At 41.8% G+C, this 10,871-nt stretch overlaps 1 long non-coding RNA gene across 1 annotated transcript; it reads right to left on the bottom strand.

Annotated features, from left to right (window-relative positions):
- Positions 1-1,450: 1,450 nt before the first annotated feature.
- On the bottom strand, positions 1,451-3,328 carry LOC136561767 (uncharacterized). The gene is made up of 3 exons (XR_010784408.1): positions 3,239-3,328; positions 2,617-2,695; positions 1,451-1,728 (listed from the first exon to the last, which is right to left on the bottom strand). It is a non-coding gene; the product is annotated as an uncharacterized lncRNA (long non-coding RNA).
- Positions 3,329-10,871: the final 7,543 nt, after the last annotated feature.

The raw sequence follows: 10,871 nt of genomic DNA, 5'->3' as shown, positions 1-10,871 counted from the left end.
TTTCCAAGGAACTATCCTCACACCAATCTAGGAACTGGAGCATTGAAGAATGGTGTGAATAAATATGAACACAGACACATGCTGGTTTACAAATATCAGACACTGGTCCAGTTTGTCAAAACTGCTCCTTTTCAACAGTTTCATATTTGGATGATGACAGCTAAATCCACACAGGTTTAGCCTCAGTTTTGCCCACACTCTTTGCTGCAGTGGCTGGTGCAGGCAGCTTGGTTGAGGTTACTGATCCTAAAGCAACCCAAGCACAGACCAACAGGCACCTGCACCCTCTCTCAGCTTCCATATGAGCCAGGACTTCTCATACCCTGCACCAGGGTGGTGCAGCCATTTCCCTGTTGCTGCTGTGGCTGCACCATGCTGGGGCAGATCTGCTGCTGGAGTTCAGAGTGACTGGAAAAAAACTAGGAGAAAGCCATGGCAAAACTTGTGCATGCCTGATGACTGACCGTGGTGTGACTTGGAAGGAAGAGTTGGTGATTGCTCTGATCCAGGATGCAGTAAATCAGGGCTGGAGATCAGGGAAATGGGAGAACATTTTTTCCTGCATCAGGAGAAAGCTGAGAGCTAGATGATCCCCATCTTAAATCAGTGCTCTAACTGCTGCCACATAGTTCATAACAAAACAAATGGCACCATCCAGTACTAGAATCCTGCCTTTATAGAAAGGGGTGATGGAGCAGATTTCAAAGGCATGAAGACAGCTAAAAATCCTAAAAAGATTTAGGTAGCTGCACCCATTCTTTTTCCTTCTGCCCAGGCCTCTAAAATTTCAACCATACATGCAAGCTAGAGCAGCTGGATTCAGGCCTCTTTCATAGATTCATAAAATCACAGAATAGTTTGGATTAGAAGGGACCTTTAAAGTTCATCTAATCCAACCCCCTTGGAATGAGAAAGGATATCTTCCACTAAATCAGGTTGCTCGGAGCCCCGTCAGCATTCCTATTTCCAGGGATGGGGCCTCTACCACCTTTCCAGGCAGTAGTGCTCATTACCCCTTTGTGGTACCTCTTCAGGGCTTTTTGTGCAGTGTCAGGAGGTCTAGACCTCAGAGAACTCTGCAAAATCCACGCAAAATCTGCAATTCAGGATCAGCTCCCAGCAGAGCTTAAGAGTGCAAAGTCAGCTCAGGCATGATCCTTACTACAGGTAAAATTCAATTCTGCAAAACCAAAAAAAAAAAAAAAAAGAAAATATTTAGAGGAAGACTAAAGGAAAAGCTGGGAGACAGCAGTTTGGGGGAAGATTGCATTTCTAAGTTGTCTCTGAGCTATCTACCTGAAACCTCTGTGAGTGGGAACAGGAGATCAGGTGAGAAGGGGAAGGGACAAGCCTGGGAAGGAGAGTAATCATTGTCTGTGACAGTATCTGCCAGCATCTGTGCAATAGAGACTGGCCAGGCACAGACTGGGGACCAGGGACTGGGGGGGCTTTGTCACATGCCTTGTCCAAGCAAGGCAGTCTGCCAGCCACTGCTGCCACAGGGAACCACCAACTCTGCCTGTCTGCAAAGGCAGTGCTGGAGGAATGAAGACAGAGCAGGGAGTTTCTATCTTGGAGCACTGTTTTCCCCCAAAGCTCTGTGTTACTGCAGGGACTCATCTTGCTGGAGTCTTTTAGAGATGTAGGATCCTCGTCAGGAAGCTCTGCTGCACAGTGTGGCAGATGTCTCCTCTTTTCAACCACCTCTGTCTGAGGTCACTTATTGACCTGTTGGAAAAGGAATTCAATGTTTCTGAAAGCGAGTAGTTTCATTTTCTTATATATGAATCCACATTTGATTGCAAGCTGTTTGTAACATGGTACTGAGCACAGAGACCCTAATCCTCACCAAAGCCCTTGGGTATGTGTTCACTGCAGGAACAAACAAAAATAGTGATTGCATTAGTTACCCACTCAGCAAACCTGGCTGCCTTTTAAGGATGCTGCTTCTTGCTGTCCTTCTGCAGAGCACTACCCTCAAAAATGAAAATAATTTCAAATAATCATTTCAGTTTCAGGTTGCTCAAAGCCAGACACTTGTAAGGGCAGGCTGTCAACTTTCCTGCACCAATTAATGTATTGATAAAGCTTCTGGAGTAGTGACATTAACAGCATTATCCTACAAAGATACCTGCAGGTAATATCAACACAATTACTATTGAATCTGAAGTGGGGAAACTGGTGAGCCTGCCTTAACAGAATTACCAAGATACATTGAATTATTTCTACCAATATGGAAACTTATATAAGAACAAAGCACTGAGTGAGACATATTTGTCTTTGTTGAGCAAAGCTGAAGCACAGATGTTCCCCAGGCCATTCTGGCCCATGCTGGTGATATATTCAGAGCTCTGGATGTTTCAAGTAAATACATCTTTAGCCACACTCTCTCCACTGTTCCTACTGCTTTTGCTTAAAGGAACAGACCCTTAAAGCAAAGGGTTACCCAGCCACAGAAGGTGATTTATATCTGTAGCACCACAGCCAGGGGAGGAGGTGGGATGTCAGAAGAAGGAGCTCCTAGCAAGGTATGGATGGGCACAGGGTATTCATCCACTTTCACTCCTGCAGCAAAACCCAGTGGCCAGACCAGTGTTTAACAACCTTTGGACTTACTCCAGCCAGTGCAGAGATGTTAGCTTCAGGGTGAGGAGAGTGGGGAATGTGATCAGACAGGAACAGTCACAGGGCATCTCTGTGAAAACAAAGGAAAGGATGATGGATGAGAGAAAGTTGGGATGTGTCCATCTTAGCCCTATGTAGCAAATGCCTCTACTCTCAAAATTTGAGCATGCCCTTATAAAATCTTAATGTGTCCTAGGCATGATCGGTCCCTTTTTCACTTAACCCATGTATGTATGCATGTACATATACAAATATATAATTTTAATATATAAGAGGTGACCCACTGAAGAAACAACAGAGCAAACACCACACAGGGTAGGCAATCCTACTCAGATACATTGCTTTCCCTATTTCACTTGCTTTGGTAGATTGCTATTTTGTGCAGAGATATCTCCTCACTGTTTCCTCTTAATTATCCTTAATTCTATTAAACAGATAAACATCAACTGCAAATAATGCATGCTTAATTATGCAGTGTTGGTGGTTGATACTGTATTATCACCAGCTTTTCTTTTAATATTTTGGCAACACTCAAATGAAACTGCTACAATGTGCTTAAGTAGCCTCTATCAGAGTGATGGTCATGAATCCAGTGCATGCACAGTAACCTCACCTCTGCCCACAGAAGAACAGCAGGGATGGTGAAAGGGAGCAGTTTCCATCCCAAACGAGCTTCCAGATGCCCTTGCTCGATATGGAGCTGATGGCAGGAGGCTTGCAAATGGTTGCCAGGCGACCCCAGAGAGAGGCAGGAAGCACCACCATGCAACACAAAACAATCATTTTCAAAATAAAGCAAAAATTCTCTGGGTTTTGTCATCATTATTATTTGTAATCGCTTCTGAGGATGGAGAAGGCTTGTCAGACCAGATGGGACCAGAATATATAATGAAGGACACAGCACATTGCACAGGAACCAGAGGTAGCTGAGAGCAATAGGGCCCCAGGACTGTCACTATTGCATTAGGGACAAACAAAACCACAGGGACACCAGTAAAAATGCATCTATTTTCACAAAACATTGCAAAGATGCCATATGACAGACAGCATTTTTAATCACTAAATAATCATCTCCTACAGACACTCTTTACCTGTCATGGTAGACTTGGTCTGGGCCTCCAAGGGTCTAGATCTTCCTGAATTTGGCTCTGTGCATCATATTTGCCACAGAATCTGTAATTCAAACCAAAATAATTTGTTTTCTATGTTGAATATTTCTAGGAACAAGGTGTAAAAATCTTAGTGAAGTGGGATTTCTTTTGCTAGATGCTTTGCTTTGCTTTGCTTTCTTGTCTCCTCCACCTATGTACTGCCCAAGCAGAAGTGGTACATTTTCCTGCTGTTACACAACAGCTTAAATAGATCCATGAGCCACCTCCCCATTTCAGGTGACACAAAACACCTGAGGCATGGCACTGTGCCAGCATCCAGGTGATGAGAAGAGCTGAACCTGCTCCTAGTGGGCCCAAAGGAGGGTTTGGAAGTATTTAGATAGAACAGTCATTTTACAGTGAATTGGTGAAACTGTTTCAAGTACATTTATGCTCATGTTAATTTATAGGAGTCCTGCTCAAAGACACTGCATTTGCCCAGAATGAGGCAATAAAGAGGATCTGGCCCTTGATAAGTATTCACCATTACAAACATAACACACCAGGTGCAGCTCTCCTTCCAGACCCCTCCTAGATATTTGAAATGGGTTGGGTGAAATAGGTCTCAAGGCAGTGCTGGCCCTGCTTGAAATGGGAGCTTGGACTGGGTAATGTCCCAAGGCCCTTTTGGTGTGAACAATGCTGGAGTGGTGCAGTGATGAGGAGGAAAACCTGGGCATTGGGAAGCCCCTTCAGAGCCCTTGAAGCATCCTAAATTCATACTGGCAGAAGTGCAAGGAGTAGAGATTCCTTTCTTTGCTGACCGATTCAGTCAAGTGCCTGAAACACCTTCAGGGTGCAGAACAGCTCCTGCATTCACATGGCTGAGTCACACAGGCCAGAGCCAGCCTTGTGCCAACGTGGGATTGGCACAAAAGCTGAATAATGAAGAGATGTTTACGCTGCTGCTGCTGCTGCCTTTACTCAGGGACTGGTTTTATTCTTGCAGGCTCTCAGGCAGTCACCATTCATGCACAGGTGCAACCATAAAGGGGCCAAATGTGGAAGGCAGGGTGTGACTAAGCCCAAAAATGAGCGACACAAATGCATTATTCATGCAGAAAGCTTACAATGCTCCACAATTCCTTTCTTCAGAGCAGATCACTCCACTATCAACGTCAGCTACAGATTCTTCATTTCTGACACCTGCCTTTGTTCCTTTTCTACCTCAGAAGTGAGGTGACCTGGGGGTTTGCCTGAAATGGTTGCTCAGAACAAATTTTCCAGCAATGCTGGGTAACAGCCTGGGACATTTAGGGGGTAGAAGCTACACAAGTGACAACAGGGTCCTGCCCTCTTATGCTGTCTGCCCCTCTGAGCACAGGAGTCTGTGTGATGTCAGGAACTTTGCTAGAGAAATGTATTAGAGGAAAAGAAGGGTTTAAAAAAGAGAGAGGAAGAGGAGACCAGAGAAAGCAAAAGGGAAGGTGAAGATGGAAAGAGAGAGAAACTTCCAATCAACATTAAAAAAAAAAGATGGAAACTTGACTATGTTGTTGAAAATAATAGGGGTTTTAACAGTTAAAAGGTTTTAAAAGGTCATTATGCATTTAGCAGCAAAAGAGCAATATGAATTTCTAAGCAGCAACATCTGGAAGATCAAAAGAAATCATACTTCAATCAACATGAAAATCTCTGCTCATTACACACAATCATATTTAGTTATTAATAGACACAGGCTAGACACTGACATTTTACACATTTCATCCTATGATGCGCCAGGGACACTTCTGGCATTTAGTTTATCATTTTCATCAGTGTCATGGAAAGAGTGACCGATATGACCCCAAAAAATCTGACACTGTCAGTCATCGTAAGTGAATTTATCAACACATACGAAATCAGAATCCACATGAGAGTTTTAACTGTTTGCATACTAAATTACTTCATTCTTCACGCTTCAAAAAAAAAAAAATCAGTTTTGCATAATAAATAATGATAAGGGCCAGTGGACAATTATATAGGTGGAAACAGTATGCAAAATACTTGGAATTCAAATTTGACGTGTGAATATACCCAGAAGTTGCTTAAGTAATCAGCTCAGCAGCTGTATTAGCCATTGTTAGAGCTTAATACAAAAGCTCTTCAGCTTATATTAAAAGCAACCCAACTTAAACTGCAGTTGGCACATGTCCTATTAGTTTTTTTGTTTTGTTAGACAGCTTCCAATGGATTCAGATGTGCAATTAGGTCAATATTAAAATTAAATGGTCTGTTGTTTTAAGTCAGAATACAAAGAGGTCTTTGGGAGGAAGGAGTCAGTCCAAAAATAATGTTGACTCCAACATGAGCACAAAAACAAAGTGCTGTAAGCCAGCAATGCCAGTCTAAATCTGTACCTTGTGGTGTGAGAGGGAAGGCTCTTAGCTGAGAATCGTTTGCTAAACTGGCACATTCGATTTCATGACTGATTTTTGTGTGTAATAATTGCATTAAAAAAATAATGAGAGTGGGTTTCTTTCTAGTTTTAGCAATCACTATGGCAAACATGCTGAGACGCTTCAGACAGAAATGTGATTTTACTTCTAATGACAATTATTTTTGGACTGAATTGTAATTTAGTTCGTTAATTAGATCTGTCACTGCATTTTCTAACTCGGTTATTGCATCCTTTGATGATTTTACTAGAATTATACTTCTATTTCTGCCACTTTGCATTCTATGCTTTAATAATTCTTCAGACAAGTATGCTAGGCAGTTGATTACATTTTGTGGCAGCAGTAATGTAAACCCTCTCCTGTGTTACATTGATTCAAAAATCACGCTGGTCACTGAACAAGCGCGCTAAGCCAATGCTGCTCTGAACGAGTGAACTATTCAGAGGAATTCAGCCAGGGACAGATTGTGGACATGCTTTTTTAGTCATTAAATAGACATAAACAGATACTAGGAATTGTAAATGTAAACAAGATTAAAAAAAAAAAACCTCTGAATGTTCTAAAACTCATTTAGTTATCAGCAAAATGAGATCTTATCTACCAAATTATTTCAGGGCAAGCTGGTGTAGGTTTATTATATATTAATGAACTGACAGATTTTTAAAGATCTTGCCTTTTCAACAACTTTGGAAATTTGATTGTTTTTATGCAAGGTCTGGCTTTTTATTCATCTAGAACTGTGGTTGTAGTTCAATTTTGGAATAAAGATAATATGATCAAAATAGTCACATCCAAAAAAACTCCAGCACTCCCCAACTACTGATTTCCCCCAGCCTCCCTGTGTACCCAGACATCTGCCAGTCAGGTGCTGTGTGACGTGGATTACAAGACAAAATCCTGCTGCTGAAAATACCCACCACTAAACATAGCTGGCAGGGCAGTGAGTAGCCCACTGGACTATGCTGGCTGTAATTCCACTGTCTGCCCTGCACAGGAGACAGCTTGGAGCTGCCCTGCAGCCCAGGCAGAGCAGAAAATGACCACAGCTTCCCTCTTCTCTTTGCTTGCTCAAAGGAGAAACATTTGCTCTGCTTCCTTTCCTGGAATTAAACTGCTTCTGTTGTCTTTTAAGAGAGGGATCACAGAGCTGGTATTCCAGAAATTACCTAGTTCTGCCTGACACGACCCTACTCAGTCCTGTCCCACTCCTAAAGGAATGCATTTGATAGAAGATTTTCATTTAACACATTCAGGGATATTTTTAATGCCAGTTTAAGAGCATTTTCGTGCTTACTGTACAGCTGGATTGTTTTCAAAGTAGCTGTGCAGGCTCTAGGAAGACATCCTGTGAATCTAGTATTTGGTTACTTGGCTTTAGGGGTGCTATGAATTTCCTAGCAGTGACTAAGCAGACTTCCAGGACACAGGGACCAGCTAATCACTTCCCAACAGTCTTCTTCTCACATTTCATTGAATTCGTCCAAGTGGGCTCAATTTTCAATCCACTAAGCAACAGCACAGGGTAAAAATATTTGTAATTCTAATAGTTAATTTGTAATTATTTCTTAACCTCCATGGATTTCTTTTCACTTCTTGAAATGTTGGGCTGCAGAACAGAAATGGATATTGCTTTAAAAGGTTCTATAAGCCTGGAAAATGGAGCAATGCTCACATAACAGGCTGGTGGTCAGAAAGGCCTTGCTGGGGTATGAAGGAAACACTGAATCAACAGTGTTCAGCCCCATGAAGAGGCTGTCCATTGTTCCATAGACCAGCCCACAAGCTGGGCACTAATTTTCTTTCTTTAAATGCTCTCTCATATGGTTTTTGATCATAAAAGTGATCATAAAATAACTAGGCTTAATAATAAACCATTTGAAACTCAATTGTTAAAATTTCCAATGATTTTACTAAAAATAACCAATAATTCCTCATGAAGGTGCTTTCCAGTCTCAGAAATATATCCCAAGCTGGTGGGAATGAGTTCATGGCTTGGAAGTGGAGTTGTAAGAGAGGATGTCTAGGAATTTCTGCCTTATCATCTCCACAGGCTTTTGTCGTGTTATCATGGTTTAATTTTGGCAATTTACCTCCTCTACTATATAAATACAGCTTAAAAACCCAAGAGGCAGTTCACTCATAGCTTTTCTGAACCAGTTTTTTGTTGTTTTTTCTTTTTTAATCTGCTAAGCAAAAATACTTGAATGTCTACAATCCTTTCTGAAGAGGCAAGACAGAGATAGATAAAGCACATGGACATGAGGGAGAGGTGGGATATTTGGCCAATTGCTGCAAAATTAGACACTTTGAACAAAACAAAGCTGTTTAAAGTATAAAGCTGTAGGAGCACCATATGAGCAGGGCAGGAGGAGGGTGGGTTTGAAGGGCAACAGCAAAAAAACATAATCACTTATCTTTTAACAACCACTACTTATAACTATTTAAAACTTGGAAAAATCATGTGCACAACTTTAGGTGGAGGGAGCAGCAAGAGAGCATCTTTGTATCGCAGTAAAGCCACACATGTTCCTTGGATGCAGTGGGGTGCTGGCCCTTGTCCCCACAAGTGTTTTCCTCCTGCATATTCTGTCCTAGACACTGGGAGGTCACAGCAAAGAATGGATCCAGTGAGGACTGGACATGCTCCTCTCCTGGGAGAGAAAAAAGCCCTAAGAAATCCTGAGGCATGACATCCACGCTGGGTCAGTAATTGAATGGAAGAGAGGAGGAGGGGGAAAAGGAGCAAGAGGGTTGTCAGGCAAGCAGAAAAGCAAAGGAGAAAAAGCAAAACTGGTTTTCTCTTGGCATGAAAAGTGCCCTGTGACATCTGGCCAGGATGCTTGTGGAGCAGGAGGATTCATGCAGGTAAAAAAACCTATCCTGATGGAGGCCTGAAGCAAGGCAAGGTGGGCTAGCTGTGGGAGGACTGTCAGAAGGGATGTAGTCACTCTAAAACAAAGATGCCTCTGCACAAAACTTGTACCAGTGCAACTCATTCCAAAACAGTTGTGCTGCTTCCAAAGTGGTTTAATTAAGGCAGAATCAAAATGTCAGCTTAAAATAAAGGGAAAAAGAAAAAGAAAAGAACTTTTGTATGAAGACACAAGGCATCTGATGCCAAAAAAGGCACAAAATTACAGAGGAGGAGAAAAAACATCTCAACATTTCCATCTTGCCAAAGACCCTTCTCACTGGAGGGAATTTCAGTTGAATTGTTGCCACCACCAGCAGCTGGAGTTGCAAACTGAGCAGGGGAGCAGCAGGGTTCTCATTCTCTTGCCTTGCTGACCAAGGACTCTGACAATCCAACTCATTATTTTCAAAAGCTCAGCTCAAAGCAGCAGTCCCAGCATTTGCTGGGCCCACATTAGTCCATTTACAGCATTTGTACCATCCAGTGACAGGGATTCTGGCAAGAACCAAGATAAAAACCATCTTGGAAAGGAGGTTTGGTGAATGGCAACACTAAAAAGCACTTCTGGTTTTTCCATGCAAGAGGAAATTCAGTGAGAAATCCAGCACAATGCTGCAGCCAGATGCAGTTTTGGGGAAGCAGTGTAAAGGATGGGAAGCAAGAGCTTCATTCTACTTGGAGAAGCCCTGGGTGCCCTTCTTCCACTGAATGTTTGCTGGAGGTTTATGAACCTCTACATGTGATTTGGAAGGGGAACTGAAGAAACTGAAACTGTGATTGCTGCTTTTACTCCAGACTGGCTTGGGCACCTGGGAAGCTCCTCAGCTGCAAAGCAGCACCTGCCTTGCCCTCATGCAAACACAGGCAAAGGTCCAGGCAGCAGCTCCAGAGATGGTTTTGGAAATTTTATCCCAATGCCAGACTGGACCAAATCAGTTCGCAACAAAGAGAGACTCAGAACACCTGCAACAAAGGTGGTTATTGTTGTTGGATGTTGTTTCAGCTTTCTCAATCTAAAAACAACAGTTAATAAAACTTAGCAAAATCTTCTCTGAGAAATTTCACCATTGTGCAAATTTTTATGCCTGAGTTATAAACCCAAGTAATTAACAGCACTCCAATGGAAATGATAGAAAAACCACACTACAGTAGTGCTATGGGGAATGCTTTTCCTCTGTCTTGTTACAGTTCTTTTATCACAAGTTGGAAATAAATGTATAAGTTATACAAAATAAAAATGCCCACCTAATTGTGCAGATGCATAGTTAATTAGTCACTTAATTTAACCCACTTAGCTTCAACAGGAAAGAAATGCAATCTGACAGTCAAGGCAATATTTTTTCCATTCATTCTAGTGTTTGAAAACATCTGCTTTATTTTAATAGCACCTGAATTCAATGGATTGATGCTAATGTTTTTGCTTAATTTGGTTTTAGAAAGGTTGCATAACATTAAATAGGTAAAGAACATACCATGGGTAAAAATAACTGTCATTATGTTTCTGGGAAATATTAAAAAATGTTATTAAAAATAAATAGATATACATTTGTGAATAGATTGATTAAAGAGGTACTTAGCTGGGAAAATTTGCTTTGGGATGAAAGTTGATTAAAAAAAAATCATGTGCTTACGGCTCCAAAGAAGACACTGCTAGAAAACATTGAATTGTGTGGTTTGTTATATTTGCAATCCGAGATTCCTGTGTTAATGGCTCCCCGGTATTCATTACCATAATGCAGCATTAAACAAGCTATGCTACACTGCCTCCACAACACTCTGCTGTCCATCAGCAGGGAGCAGGGC

Source organism: Molothrus aeneus, chromosome 1, assembly GCF_037042795.1.
Source record: "Molothrus aeneus isolate 106 chromosome 1, BPBGC_Maene_1.0, whole genome shotgun sequence".
NCBI classification, from domain to species: domain Eukaryota; kingdom Metazoa; phylum Chordata; class Aves; order Passeriformes; family Icteridae; genus Molothrus; species Molothrus aeneus.
The sequence above is the reverse complement of the archived record's forward strand: the minus strand, read 5'-3'. Positions and strand labels throughout refer to the sequence as shown.